At 35.6% G+C, this 16,142-nt stretch overlaps 1 protein-coding gene and 1 long non-coding RNA gene across 39 annotated transcripts in view; one reads left to right on the forward strand and one right to left on the reverse strand.

Annotated features, from left to right (window-relative positions):
- The window catches only part of Dlg2 (discs large MAGUK scaffold protein 2), a 2,046,311-nt gene that overhangs the window by 315,827 nt on the left and 1,714,342 nt on the right, over positions 1-16,142 (reverse strand). The window lies entirely within an intron of this gene.
- The window catches only part of LOC147827837 (uncharacterized), a 110,885-nt gene that overhangs the window by 66,514 nt on the left and 28,229 nt on the right, over positions 1-16,142 (forward strand). The window lies entirely within an intron of this gene.

The following is a 16,142-nucleotide window of genomic DNA, read 5'->3' on the forward strand; positions in this document are numbered from 1 at the left end:
TTCAATATTTTAGCATTTAGCATTTTCTGTGGGCCAGGTATTTGATTATAATTTATTCATTAAAATGACCCTGTAAAGTTGGTATTATTAACTCCTTTTCACAAATAAGAAATCTGAGGTTTAGAGAGGCTAAATGACCTTCACAAGGTCCTGCAGCCAGAAGCCGGCAGAAGCACTGCTTTTGACTTCTGCTTTGTTCTTAAACATCTTTGTCTTTCTTCATAAAACAGTAAGATTTGTTCTTCTCCAAATACTTACTTTCCAGTGACATTTGTGATTAGAAAAATAAGGCATATGTGCTGACAAAAAAGGTCACATTCTCCTTAGGTCTTTTCTTTTCTGATACATTTTTTTCCTTTTATACAAGTGTTTGTTTTTGCTGCTGCCTAAATTCAGGCTGCTCATTCCCTCAGCAACATATTTTTATATATTTGATGTTATTTTACTCAAACGAGATTAATTATCAGCCAAGTATGGTCCCTCTTTAGAGTTACATGCAGTTTCCTGTTATCAATTGTACCTTCCACATTAGATGCTTCAGAGCAGAGAGCTTTAGCGAGTACCCCATTTGTGATGCTCCAGATTTCAGGCATTTAGTTGAAATTTAAAATTGCTACTATTTTTCTTTTCATGACCTTTTCAGATGTCTTTCTTCTCTTCCTAATCACAGTTCCATTTAGCCCAAATGACATTCAGCAATCGTCACTTCAGTGGTAATCTGCTTTCTTTTTATATCCATTTTAAAACCATAATCACTACCCTTTTCCTTCAATTGCTCAGGCACTTGGTGAGTATTTTATTAAGCAACATCTTGCCAGATTTAATAGTGCTCTCTTAGAATAAAGGGGAGTTCTAATGCTCCAGGGCTTAGCAGGACAATGTAGCTCAGCAGATCTTCCGACCTTGCATGTGTAAGTTTAACAAGGCTTTCAAGGGAAAGAGCTGTAAAATCCATGAACTTAGATTACATTAGTGGTATGACTGTGGCCTTCTTCTCCTTTCTAAAATAAAGGGGAATAGGAAGAAAAGAACCCATAGGTGGTAGCTTAAATCTGGCTTCTGATCTCTCTGAAATGCAGTGCTGCCAATGGGCACTAGCATCAGGCAGGCTACTGTTAAAATTTTGTCTCTGCTACTTAATTATCACGTAACTTCTTTGTGATTTTATTTCCTCATTGTAGGATAGAGATAACAATATTTACTTTGTGAGGATTACGTGGCATAACATATAGAAATATTTTTAAATTCTAGGCACTCCGTAATGATGAGAATAATTATTAGCTGCTAACTGCTCTCTCCACATTCATGATTTTAAAAAATCTTTGAATCTAGTTAATTCATTAATATGTGGACTATACATGGCGGTATATAGCAGAAACTCTCCAGTGCCTCTCCTCAACTGTTTTTATTATTATTTTAAATTACTGGCACCCAAATCTTCAATGATCAACTGATTGAGTCATTCATCAAAAACATTTATTGGCTGCTTATTAGAGTCACTGCCTTCCCCTGTGAAGCTCCCTATCTGTGGAAGGTTGGACCTTGGTTTACATTAAGTTTAAGACTGAGGGAGAAATACAAAAAAACAAGATATTGGGATAGTAAAGAAAGTAGTGTTGTACATTGGTGCAGCCAAGAGAGAGTTTCTGGAGATGATCTCTTTCTTGTTCTTTGAATGAAAAAAAGTTTATCCACTGGGAAATGGAAGAAGAGAATTTGGAGCGGATGAGTAGTAATTGCTAAGTGTCAGAAAATGAAACATTACAATGTGTCAGGTGAATGATAAGTGATTTGGTATCATTTGAGTATAATGTACAGGAAGAGGGTGTAGCTGAGGAGAGGATATGAAAGGAGACAAGCATTCAGATATGTGGATTTAGATGACAAGGATGTAAGAAAACTGTGCCTAGCATATAATAAATGCTTAATAAGTGCATTTAATTTTTCTAAAAATCAACTCTTATTTTAAAAAATAAAATACGTTATATTTTATGACCAGACACATTTGCCTTTTCTTTATAGCTTGTTTTATAGCCTCAGGCTCTGGAAATTTTTTTGGTTTATAGGAAAGATAAAGATGTAGAATTGCAACTAGAAAGCACAAAATCTATGAGAGAAATTTAACAGCCCAGAGAAAAAACTACAATAATGTACATTTAACATTTCAATTCAGCCACCACAAAATGAACAAATAAACAAGAACATCTACTTTCTTTACTTCTGATAAGATTAAATATTCATATGTCTGCAGACTACTGAAAATAGCTTCTTTTGAATCTCTTATAAGGAGAGGAAAATATGTTCTTAACAGTAAATAGAACCATCCAAGTTGAAAACATTTGATTTTCCTCAGTAATTTTCTCTGCATGTTGTCCTGCCATCATGCTCCCAACCCTCAAAAATCTTCATTTCTTTGGATTTTTTTTATCAGCTTTGTTTTGATGACTATTGTGTAGACACACTCATTATTTCTCACTAATAGTTTTTCCAAGCAACTATTTGTTTGCAATTTCATAGATAATTGTGTTCTAGAATGCCCAGTGGGTTTATTCTTGCTCATTATTAAATATATGACAGTGGGGAATTGTCACTAAAACTTTACTGTTCCTCTTTTGCTTACAGAAAAAAAATCTCCCACAAGGAGTGGTATCTATTTTTAAGAAATTCAAATATTTACAAGAAAATAATAATATGAAAAATTTAGATAAAATGGGGGTGGTTATTTATATTACTAAGGAATCAAACACTTATAACCAAGAGGAATTTATGTACTATTGTATAATAAAGAAGGATTATAAATACCTTAATGTGGAGATGTCTGTTGTATGAAACTAATTAACTCTTGCCCATATTTCCAAGGGAATGGTATAGTTTTAACCTTGATTTCATATCCCTTTGGACTCCATAACCTCTTTAAAGAATATTAATTGTTCCAGTTTTTTCTCTAGAAAACCATACCAATTAATGAAGAACAATTAAATGGAGATTTCTTTTGGAGCAAGTGATCCCTTGGCAATTTATAGCACATTGGGTATTATAAGCACAGTGAAATAAAATCCAACATTTATAAAATTATTTTTGATTTGGAAAAATATCCTAAAGCTTAGGAATAAGTGTCACTGGTAAGCCAACAACTAAATTTCAGGTTTGTTGAGAAAAAAACATTTAATTTTTTGCTTTCATAAACCAAAGAACTAAAGTGAAGCTAAGAATGTCTTTGTCTTTAGTTTATGTGGTAGGCAGCAGTGTCAGAATCATTCACGCAAACACAAAACCTGCTCTCATAGAGCTATTTTTTCAGCACTGGAGATCAGTCCATTTCTTGGTAGTACTGTAGGTGAGACCCAGGGCCCTGTACATGCTGGGCAGTACTCTACGGACTGAGCTACACCCTAGCCCCAAAGGTCAATGATTGGAGTTCAGGAGGGATAAATTTATTTGGCCACCATAGTTCAAAGAGAAACTTATGCACTCATTTATTCAGTTATTCCATCTTTCCACAAATATTAAGCAACTTCTATGTGGCAGGAACTGCACTAAGTACTGAGAACACAGCAATCAAGACAAACAATACTAGATGTTATCATGGAGTTTACACTCTGTGGAAAATGAACTGAATTTATGGCTCACAGAAACATCTTAATCTGAATAGCTTTCAAAACCATGTTTGGCTGGTGGAATCCTTGGATCTAATCATGTATCTAAGACCAAGTATGAAAAACAAAGCCAGCTGTGGTTGGAGTGGATGAAGGGCAGGGCCCAGGTATCCCCTGTGCTCTTCACCCTGCTACTCCAGCCCTTCCCTCAGTGGACCCTGAGACTCTGCAGAGGGCTGTTTGACACTTCCACACAGTGCGTTATCACCACATCAGTTTGTTACTGAAGGAATCCCTTAAACACTCATATCCACAGCCTCTGTAGCACTGTTTCCTTTTCCCTCTGGGTTTGCTTTTCTCCCTGCGCCACCCCCCACCCCGCCCCCCGTCTCTCTCCACATCATAGCCCCATTATAGGCTTTTGAATAATTATCATAATGATAATTATCACTTACTGATATCTATTTGTCAGGAGCTGTGCTTAGCATTTTACTTTCACTCCCTTTAATCTCCAGGGTCATCCTGGGAGACAGGTGTGATTTTACATTTTATAGCATTTTATACATGAAGAATGAGACTGCAAGAGGTGAAGTAATTTGTCAAGAACTACAATGTTGTTAATGGGAGCTGGAATTTGAACCATATGTATGTGATTTTGTGGTTGGAACTTTTCACTATTACTGCTTCCCAAACTCTGAAGCTCTTTGACCTTCTCAAGGATAGTTGTTAGTATAGCTCTAAGGTCTGATTAGAGCAGAGAGGAGCATAGTGCTTACTTGAACATGCTTGTTGTTGAGGGTATTATACTAGCTGTCCTTTACAGATAGCCTAACATTCCAAACATTTCATATCCATTTTCCCCAATTTTTCCAACAACTTTGAAAGGTGCAATTATCCCTACTACAGGTGAAGACTCAGGCACCGGGAAGCTGTCACTATGTAAGGTTTCACAGATAACGAGCAGGGAGCCAAGCTAAGGCAAGGAGGGGAGAAAGAGGGAGGGAGGGAGATGGGGGGGGGAGAGGGGGAGAGGGGGAGAGGGGGAGAGGGGGAGAGGGAGAGAGGGAGAGAGGGAGAGAGGGAGAGAGGGAGAGAGGGAGAGAGGGAGAGAGGGAGAGAGGGAGAGAGGGAGAGAGGGAGAGAGGGAGAGAACAAACACATACCCTCCTCAGCTGCATTTATTCCTATTTCAAGCCCATAGTGCTGGCCTCTATTCTCACTCACAACTGAGGGTTCCACTGCTCAAATCTGTCTGCCTGAGCTCTTCTATCTCTATTTGTTTATCCAACTCATTTTTTCCCTCTATATCGCTCTCCTGATATTTTCCTGATATTTCTTGGTTTCTCCACATCTATTAAGTTTCTCTAAAAACCTTTTGTCATCACATGAATATTTTTTCATCTTTCTCTCATGAGAAGCAGTCCAATGCTCTAGTTGTTTTGCAGTTTTGCAGCCTTCAGCTGAAATCTACTTTTACTGTATTGGTTGGTTCTATGACCTTGAGAAAACTACTTACATATTCTCTGTCTCAGTTACTGCATCTTTCAATGGGTAAAGCAATCGGACCTCTACCAAAAGTTTTTGTGAGGTTTAAGAGAATTAACACACATAGAGCTTTTAAAATAACATCAGGCATATAGTGAGTGCTCCATACAGGCTAGTATAATTATTCTCTTCCTTGCAACTACCTTTCTCTTTCTTTTTTATTGATATTTTAGTTCTCTTGAGCCAAAATAAAAAGAAAATTCCTATAATATATATATATTTATTCATTAGCAATTTTTTTTTCATTTTATCTACAGTTATTAAGTATCTACTTTTTTTTTTTTTTGGTACTGGGGATCGAACTCAGGACTTTGCGCTTGCAAAGCAGGTGCTGGAACCACTGAGCTAAATTCCCGGTCCTAAATACTATTAGCCCAACACTGTCCTAGAGAATAAGAGTATCAAGATGAATAGAACATGCTTTTCTCTAAAGGGCTTATTAGTTTTTTACTATTTGATAGTGCTTTGCCATGTTTTAATGAATTTATAGATTCATGAATTTATGTATTTTAGAAAGTCAATCTATATGACTATTGGTTTTATCAGCAATTTTCCTCACATCTGTCTACTTCTCTCCACTGCTTTGATCCAACCATCACTATTTCTCACCTAGATTAATGCTTTCCAACTTACTAGTCTCCTTGTCTGAGGTTTCTTTTCCAATAGCTTCAGATACCCCTGGCCAACTGTAGCCCAAAACTATTACTTTATGCAAGGGGATATTAAGATATTTTGAAAGAGAAAAAGCTCATATTCACATAGGTTTTATTACAGTATATAGTTATAAATTTTCAATTTTAATACGTTATTGTTGTGAATACTAGTATGCCTGATTTGTAAGTTGAGCTTTATCATATGTATATTCACATAGGAAAAAAATATAGTCTTGGTAGAGTTCAGTATTATCTATGGTCCCACTACTATGGGGTACCTTGGAATGTGCACCCCACTGATAGGGGGCTTCTGCAGTCCTTCTCTAGCCACTTCAGTGCTCTTAAACATTCCTTGTGCTGCAACCAGACCCAGTCTTCTTGACGAGTAAATCTGATCTTACCAATCTTGGGCTTAAAACCTTTCAACAGCCTCTAATTGATTTCAGGAGAAAGAAAATCAAATACTTGCCATAGTTCTGTGTGATCTGCCTCCATCTCCCCTTTTGTTCCCGTGCTCACTGTATTTTGCCCGCTTTCTCTGGTTGGCTTTCAGTGCCCCCATTGCTCCATCCTCTCTCTGCACAGGAAGACTTTACACATCTTTCTCTCCTGAAACTCTTCCTTACCTTCCTTTTTACTGTGCTTTGACAAACTAATACTCTTCAGATTAAAGAGTTATTTTCTTGGAATGCCTTCTTGATCCTCTAGCGAAGATTAGCAATTTTTGTTTGGTGTGGTTTTGATTAGTCCAACAGGTTACCTGAATATCTAGTCACTGAGAGTCTAGATCCAAGCTCTCTTCTTTCTCTAGAGCATTCACCTTAGGTGGTATAGTTCATGAGAGTGACTATACATGGCTGACTGTAGATCCTTGAGGGAAAGTGCCAAGTCTATTTTGCCCACCATTCTAGCTCACATATCCAGAACAACATGTCATTGATTGGAAGCATTTAATACATATTAATAAAAAGTAGATTACATAAATGGATTTTGTGCTGCCATATTTTCTTAGTGTGCCAGCAACTCTTTATTAACAAAGTACATTATTCCTAGCAGTGGGGATATAATGAATAGGACAAAACTGAGAGGGATTCAAGAAGATTATCTTGAACCAAAGTGCAATTTGGATACTTTTGGCTTTTATAGATTTAGTCAATGAGTAAAACAGAAATCCTATTTGGGCCGTGAATCTATAAAGCATACTAAAGATGACTGGCTTTTCCATACTAAAAATTCTACTAGTGATTCTAAAAATTCAAGACATCTCCACTATTTAAGTTTTCTGCATCTTTGACTTGCTGAAATTGGTTTTCATATTAGTTCCTTTCAGCTTCAATAAATTTATTTTCAAGCTTAGCAATGATATTAATTTATTTAAATGATGAAATTTAGGCTACAATGGATCTATAAACAATGAGACCACGCTTAACAAATTGTTAATCTTAAAACTCTCAACAAGCAATAAGTACTTCTACTTGAGTTAAACTTAAAATGAGTGTCAAAGAGTTCATATCCTATTGGACACAGAGAGAACAATTTATACATGGATATAGATTTTGCTCTTTCCTCCATATGGGGAAAACAGGAATAAGTGTTTAAAATGTGTTGAATAAAAAGAGAACATTTTGAAATTGCCTCGTTGTAATAATTGTTCTTTGGTGATACGTTTTAATTGGATGACCTGAATCTCACAGAATATCAGCCAAAAAGAACCTTAAGTATAATCTCCCCAATCACCTTAGTCAACAAACAGGAGAGTTAGTGTTCATACAAGAGATATGGGTTGGGCCTGGTCAGTAAAGCATTACCCACAGGTTCAGAAACAGGAGAAGAAAAATGCATCCTTCCTCACTATTAAGTTTGAGGATTGACTTAAATAGGATATTCAAACAGATGTGGAGGGTAGTCAATGGAACATCCACAAAAATGGAGTGAATTCAACAGGTGTTTTCAGTCTGTCTTGGTTTATATCCTTCTTTTGTTTGTCTCTTAGAACATCATTTCACAGCTCTCTAACATTTTGAAATTTTGTATAAACTCAAAGGTTATACAATGAGCACTGTGTTCATTTTGTAATACGTGTGCAGTCAAGAATAAGATTAGGACCTTTTCTTCCCATGTATTTGATTTAGGCATTGCTAATGGTAGGTATGAATTTCAGAGATCTTGGTTGCCAAAATGTATCCAGCACACAAATTATTCGGCTCCTGCCAGTATTGAAGGAATGATTTATGTCACTAGATGCTAAAACCCTCAAGAAAATAAAAATCACAAGATTTAAACTTCTTTGAAATGAGTTTGAGATACATCATTTCAAGGATAGGAAATGAGGTTAATAGTGTTTTTAAGATCCAGAAAATGATCCTGCTTTTATACTCATTACATTACCCTGGTTCAAACTTAGAATTGGAATGGGAAGAGGGATGCAGCATTGTCAATCATGAATGTAACTGGACTCTCTATGCAGGAATCATCTTCTCATATTCTTCTGTGCTATGAGTTAGGTGGAGGTTGGGCATGAACAAAAGCAACTAGAAGAAGTCTAGGAAAAAGATATGTTGAGTAAAGTAGTATCCTAGGAGATTCCTAGTTGCTGGTGGAGATATTGTCTGTTAGTGGACCGTGTATGTGTGTGAGAGAAGATGGTAGAGAAAGACCTGACTAAGCAACAAAAATCTAGTGTTGTGTGAAATTTTATTTACATTTACTTAAAATTTTTACTTCTTAATATTTCAGTAAAAATTAGATTATGTCATTTATATTAATTAAGCCAGAATGAATGCAATATATTTGGAAAATCTGTGTTTGGCAATAAGAGCATCACTATGGATGAACTGATTGATGATGAATAAGTGGATGAGTAGATGAATGGGTGAATGAGTAGATGGAAGGATGGAGGAAGGATACTACAGGAAGAATTTAGGGTGGAGAAAAGGAAGATTAGAATGTATTTGACCCATTTATTGAAGTATTAATATAGTTTGCTGACTATTTAATTAAAAATAATTGGTTACGTATTAAATGTCATTTATACATGATTTAATTTTGATACATGAACACAGGCACTGTCAGGCTAGAAATGACAGGCTAGAAATGAGGTTATATATAAGAGAAAGCCCCCAGGCTCCCTGAAATTTCTTTGGCCCTTTATGTCCATTTTATTATAATAATCCTATATTATATTCAGGATTATATATTAATCCTGAATTATGCTTAAGCCACATCCTATTACCAGTGACCACAGGGAATTTTAAAAATTAAGAAAATTACTAACGGCTTGCCTAGCTTTAGCTTTAGCAACTATGGGACTTTTAAGATATTGAACTGCTTTCCTGTCTGGATGCTGAGTGAACTTCAGTTCCCTACCTGTGAAATGAAGAAACACCACAAGATGATCTTTAACGATCCTTATAACTTTTAATTTCCATTTCTTAACAATTCTAGTTATATTACATAGGATCCATCAATTTAACTAGGTTGTATGATGTGCATTTTTTTCTTCTTATATATTGAAAATGCAAAGAAAAGATGTAATGTTATTGAAAAAAACTTTCAAGTAATGAAACTTACATTTCTATACCACCTGAGGTCAAAGATGATATTTTTAGCTTGAATTTAATAGGTGTATGACTTATCTATCATAACTGTTTTTCAATATGCAAGAAAAGAAACTCATAAAGATGAAATAGCAAAGGCTTACATGTTTAGTGTTTCCACTAGCTACCTGGTGTTTTATTTTCAGTCTAGGGTCTGCTACAGTACTTTTCATCCCAAAAGCTCATTTTAACTGTTCCCTGATGATGCTAATGCAATTTCTGACCGAAACCAACAGCTGGACTTTAAAAATATTGCCTGAGCATTTAAGATGCTTTTTTTTGCCCTAGGAAAATACTTCAATATGTCACAGCTGTTCATTCATATGCATAAACCTGCACAGACATTGATTTAAAGAAAAAACTCTCTTGCATTTTAAGTAAGCTTCTTGGATGTTGTATGTACTACATTTCTGAGAAGCTTCAGGTTCTACAGAAAGTATCTATATTCTTCAAGGGTAAGTCACATATTCATCTCAAGCTTTCATTTTTTTTATTCTTTATTTTTATTTTTTGGTACTGGGGATCGAACTTGGGTCCTTGCGCTTGCAAGGCAGGCAGTGGAACCACTGAGCTAAATCCCCAGCCCTCAAGCTTTCATTTTATCTTTGACCCCATAGAGAAATGCACTATGGTATTTAGCTGTGGTTTAAGATCTGTGACACTGGTTATGCCAAATACGATCAGGGTTTATCAGGGTTTCACATTTTTCTTGATGAGTAAGTACTTTTTCTTTGGAATTATCCTCACAACTTGAAAGGAGTGAAAAGGATTATTTAAATGAGTTTCTGTTTTAAAATATATAGTAGCAAGTTACTCAAAGACATTTTACCATGATGCCTTAAGGACCATCTTGAGATTCATTTAGACATCTGCAGGGTTCCCAAGAACTAGGGAAGTGCTTCTCAAATGTTAATGTGCACACAGATCACCTAGGAATCTAGATAAAATGCAGGTAGGCTTGGTGGGACTGAGTTAGGACTTGAGATTTTTGCCTTTCTAAGAAACTCTTATTTAATACCTGTGTATGCTACAGGTCATGGACCATATTTGGTAGAGAAAGACTCTAGACTAATTCATTTATTCCTCCAACATCTTGTGGAGTTTATTTCTTATTTTTTGCAAATATCAATTTATTAGCACAATTTTCTTCAACACTATATATTTTTCTGTCACTGTCATCTTTACTCTGCTTTGTACTTCTTTATACTATTTATTAACACCTGAGACATTCCATATTTGAAAGGGTCTTTTTTGGTTCACTACTTTGTCATTTTGTAAGAACATTCACTGAAGCATAGCACGAAAATGATATCTATTGATTGAATGCATAAATGAAAGACAAATTACATGACTACTATCACAATTCCATAAAACAGAATATACATACACTCACAAGTTTCCTGGAAATAATTAACTGTCCATAGGGCTTTTCTTTTAGGAACTCAAGTACCCTACTAAAGAATAAAGAGTAGAGGAAATCAGACCCCTCCAACTCAAGTAGAGACTATCTGCTTGCTGATTACCACAGGCTCCCTCTTTTCATCCTACAAGCACCCGGAAGCTCCTGCAGTGTCCCCAACAACCCTTTTAGGAGTCAGATTAAAGGCAAAATGATATTGGTCTTTTCCATAGAGACAGATTGGGAATTGTTCCTATTTTGTACTTTATTCAGTAATTTTTATTGTTCACATAATTATCCAAGTGAATGTCTGGTGGTTTATTACTTCAACTCTAGTCAGTTATCTCACATTAGATATTTTTTATCTTCAACCTTTATTTTTTAGTTGTTTTTATATAGGTGAGAAGGCAACAAATACTCTGAATATCTGCCTTGAACTTAGCCGGGAGAATGGTACATTAGATGCTTTTTGAGGAATATATAATTAGGTTGTCATCAATGTCTTTTTAATCAAAGGTATCAAAGTAAACTTTCAGAAGTTTAAAAAAATGTAAGTGGACAGCCATAGTGGGACAGTCCTGTAATCCCAGCACTCTGAGAGCGTGAAGCAGGACCACGGCAGAGAGGAGGCCAGCCTGGGCAACTTGGTGGTGCAGTGAGACCCTGTCTCAAGCAATAAAAAGGGATGGGGATGTAGCTTAGTTCAATACCCAGCACCACACATACTCATAACAGTTAGTGCATTAATCATATTTTCTGTGCTGTATTACAAAGCAATAGCTGTAGCTTTTGTACAGTGCCAGAGAAAGGAAATTTATCTAATAGAGTTGCTAAAGATTATAGCAAAATTCAAAATGGCACCATAGAAAAACTGTATCAAGATCAAATGTCCAATCAGAGATTCATTTACCATTTCTGTGTGTAGGTCATTTGTCCAATATTATTCAGCGAACATTTCTTAAGCACCCACTATTAATATTTATTTGGCATCACACTGAAAATAAATATCATATTATACTTTTAAAATGAAGAATCAATAATTCATTAATTCCATTTAGAAAAAAATTGCAGCTTGCTGCCAGCATTTAATTTTCAACATTATCAGGAATTACTGTATTTTGTAAATGGACATAAAACTACTAAAACCAGAGTGCCATAAATAGAATGATGTCTTTTGTTTTCAAGGATAATCGATACACTATAGTGATGTGAAAATAATAACAAAAGTGAAATATCTTGTGGGCAACTTTGGGAGTAAGGTTAGGTCTATAGTCTACAAGTTGTCTTGGGGTAAATGCTGCAGCCACAAGCTTTGCTGGTGAATATTCTCAAGGCCAATGGGAGATCAGTTAATAAAATGTAGTTACAATTGTATTGAACAAATTAACAAAGAGATAAAATGAGTGTTAGAATGGTCCTTGCTCTCTAAGAGCTCACTAGGGTGTAAAAAAGTGCAAACCATGATAAGGGACACACCAGGTGTTTGAATATAGTCTAGGGAGCTCAGAGAAAGAATCAGTCAGTATGACTAAGCAGATTAAAGATGGCTTCTTAATGGAATTGCAATCTTCAGACCTTCAAGATGAGTAGGAGTCCTACAGGTGTAAAGGGAGAACATTAAATTCCAGTATAGAAATCCACAAAGCAAAGAACAGAAACATGGCGTCTCAGGAGTGAGCACAGGAGCAGGTTGTGGGCTCCTACAGTAGGCAAAGTGGAAAGCGTGCTGTAGTGCACGGTAGCAGGATGAGTGGGAGAAAGCATGGAAGGTGGCTGGGAAAACACTGAGGGACCAGCGGTTGGTGCACAGGCACCTCAGGGTCATGTCTTTTAGCAGGATAATTCTGAAAGTAATGGGGAAAAGGGCTGAGAAAGGGAAGGAAAGGAAAAAGGTGTGTGTGTGGGTCATTATGTTTCTTTGTGTGAAGTGATGTTAGAGTAACTTCAGTAACTGAATATAGGTGATTAAAGTTTTTATAAGAATCAGTTTCCTGGAGTGCTTAATGGAATTATTCCTGAAGTATCTGATATACGTTTGTTTTTGGTACTGGGACCTTGCGCTTGCGAGGCAGGCGGCACAACTGAGCTAAATCCCCAGCCCCAGTATAGGATATATGATCTTAAAAGAAAAGAAAATAACTTCACGATTTTCTGTTCATTATTAATGTAACACATGTTAATTTCAAAGCAAGCACATGACACAACTGAATTTAATAATATGGTAAAAATGAGTGATAATCACCTCAACAGAGAGAAACGCTGTGTAAGATTCTTCCAATTGGCTTTAGTTCTACTTTCTTGAACTACACATTGAATAAGATTGATGATGGGTAGAGTAATGCAGACAACTGGGACTAAGCTCATTTTAAGCACAGAAGTGGATATAACATCTTTGCCCCATTTTGCTGAGTGAAATTTGCCAAAGACATTTATTGCTACATTATAATAATTATAGTTTAAAATAATTAGTTCAGAAATGTGCTAAGCACTATGAAAACCACAGTTGGAAATGGTTTTATATTTTACAACACATTTAGCAATTCTTTTCTGTCTTTGAAGCAAAAGTGAAAAATGAGAGTAAGCAAAATTTAAAAGTCCCTTCAATCTTCAATTCTCTTCAAGTGGACACTTAAATACTGAGGTATGAGAAACTTGTATCCATTAGTTCAGTAATTCTTCAAGCAATACCAATTATAACACCAGAGGTCTATCAGTGAACAAAATGCAGGGTTGGTGTCTGCATGCACAGAGCTCTCAATCTTGTAGCTAAGCAACATACTGTCTCTCTCTTCTCTAAAATAGAAACATTACTGAATTTTCAAGGTCTGCCTCCATTCCCATATTTCCATAAGCCACTGTACTACTGCACTGTTCTGTGTGCTGTTGGCTTCTTTCTCTGACATTCCATAATTCTTAGAGATAGTGCCATTATCATAAAAGTTGGTCATATGTCATAGGGCGCTGATCTCTACTCTGTTCTCAATAGGATAAAAAAATTCCTCAAAGACAAATATGCTACCTTACTTGGGGTGGGGAGTATTTTTTTCTAGTATCTAGTAACATTGAGAAACGCATTGAATTCCAATAAATCAGGTGAATGTGACTGAAGAACATATTTCTTGGAAGCCTAGTTCTACCCATCCTGAAAAAGATGTCATAATATCTTCTTGCTAAGGCTAACTTGTTGTAATAGTTTGCACCAATGCTAGTGCAAACAAAGTGAGCTGGTGAGAATTTTCTAATTGGAATCTCAAAACACACTTTTCATTTCACTTTTTTTTCCTTTTTTTTTTTTTTTTTTTTTTTTTTGCAGTACTGGGGATCGAACTCAGGACCTTGGGCTTGAGAGGCAGGCAGCAGATCCACTGAGCTAAATCTCCAGCCCCACACTTGTTATTTTAAAAGTAAATTGTTCATTTTCTAAAGATACTTTACAATTTAAATGTCCCCAAATGACTAAAACAACAATCCAATCAGTTTTCCATTCCAAATAATAGTTTAATTAAGGCTTGGTTATACACAAACTTTGCAAAGGGGAGAATAAAACTGATTGCTTCATGTTGCTATTACTATATTTCTGACTGATTTAAATCTGTGACAAATTAGGCCACAGTTAGGCTATTAAAATAGGGAAGTCATTCTGTGAATCCAATCTGTACATTGACATTTTGAAAGAAGCTTTTTGTAGTTATTTTCAGATTTCTTTAGAAGTACTTTAGAAGTTAATTTATATAATTTATAAAACATTCATTGAACAGGCATCTTGATAAAGTACAACATATCAAAATTAAGTATATTGCTTAAAGAAAATCAAGCTGTAAGGACACTCCAATGAAGAGATGATCATTTATGTTGGTGAAACTAGAAGAGGTTTGTCTTCATAATCTCTAAAGCTTGAAATCATTCTGCTAAAGATTATTTGAATACTTGATCATTTCTAAAAGTTTCTAATTGGTATAAATGTAATTTTAACCATCAGCCTGCAGAATTATTTGAAATTTTTAGAATTGGGAAGGGGCATTTATGACACATATCAGGACATGGTGGAGGACACACAGTTTGAGACTGAAGGAAAACAGGTACAGATAATGGAAGATTCCCTTTAAAAAATTCTTGCTCAGTATGACTTAGAATTTGTTATTCAAATTGTGCTAACTCAGAGCTTTTCATTTTTTGTTTTATAATAGATATTTTTGGAGCCATTTACTTCTTTTAGAAAACAAATCAGCTAATATTTAAGATATAAAAAGACTTCCCAAAACTCTCTGGGAAGAGATGGTGCCTGGGTGTATTCCTACATCTTTGATCATCACAAATCCCCCTCTTTATCAGCTCTCTGGCATAGCTGGCCTAGGCCAATTGGACAACATGTTTATAAAAAACTTACACGATTTGCAAATTCTCATTCTAAAGTTGGCAAAAATGAAGGTAACATACCAAAACACACATAGGAGAAAGAATTTTGATTGTTTTTTGTGCGTTGGCCACCACTAATGATAAAACCTAACTTGGCAAAGGCAAGGCACAAATCTCAGTCTTGCAAACAACAGACCAACGAAGCTAATAAAGAATCATTTGAAATGGTCAATAATTCTACACTGATATGCACAGAGTCTCTTCCTTAATGACAGTGTACCCTCCAATCAGCTAGCTATATAATACTCTTCTTTGCTAGCCATGCAGTTTAAAGACAATTAACTCCATTTCTTATACACAAAAGCCATATTTCTCTTTTTGGGGGGCACAAGGTCTAGCTCACAGTGATATTTTAAGTATGTTTCACTAGCAAATGAACAATCTATATATGAATTTTCTGAGAAATCAACCACACAGTAGGTAACATCCCAGTGGTCTCATTGACCTCATTCTGATCACAGAAACAGATGTTTGTTTAAACCAAAGAGAAGAGTATAGCAAATCCAATTTAGGATATCTCAACTTTTTAGTTGGCTAATCCAGTTGATGAGAATGACATTTCCAAGTCTTAGAGTTTATAGTGATTTATTACAAACAAGGAAAAGTGTAGCAGAAAAATAGGGATAAGGGGGACATCTAAAGACATGTTAGTGTTAATAAAAGTTGATGCCACAGGAGAGAATATGATCTACTTTAACGCTCTATTCTTATAGATGAAAAATTTCCCCCTTGTTTCCCAAATCTTAATGGTTTTTAGTGTAGCTTTTGGTGACCAAAAATTAAATAAAGTTGACTCTGGATGTTGTTTATTTGAATTCTTATCATCATACTAACCTTTCTAACTGCCTGATGTTTTCTTGGAAGACTGGGGATAACAGAGTCTCATGTTCTTTGAATATGAAATATTAACTTCCACTATAGGTAATTTTGAGACATT

This window comes from Heterocephalus glaber, unplaced genomic scaffold, assembly GCF_053883595.1.
Source record: "Heterocephalus glaber isolate CG9 unplaced genomic scaffold, H.glaber_assembly_v1.0 deba00001429, whole genome shotgun sequence".
Taxonomy (NCBI): Eukaryota; Metazoa; Chordata; class Mammalia; order Rodentia; family Bathyergidae; genus Heterocephalus; species Heterocephalus glaber.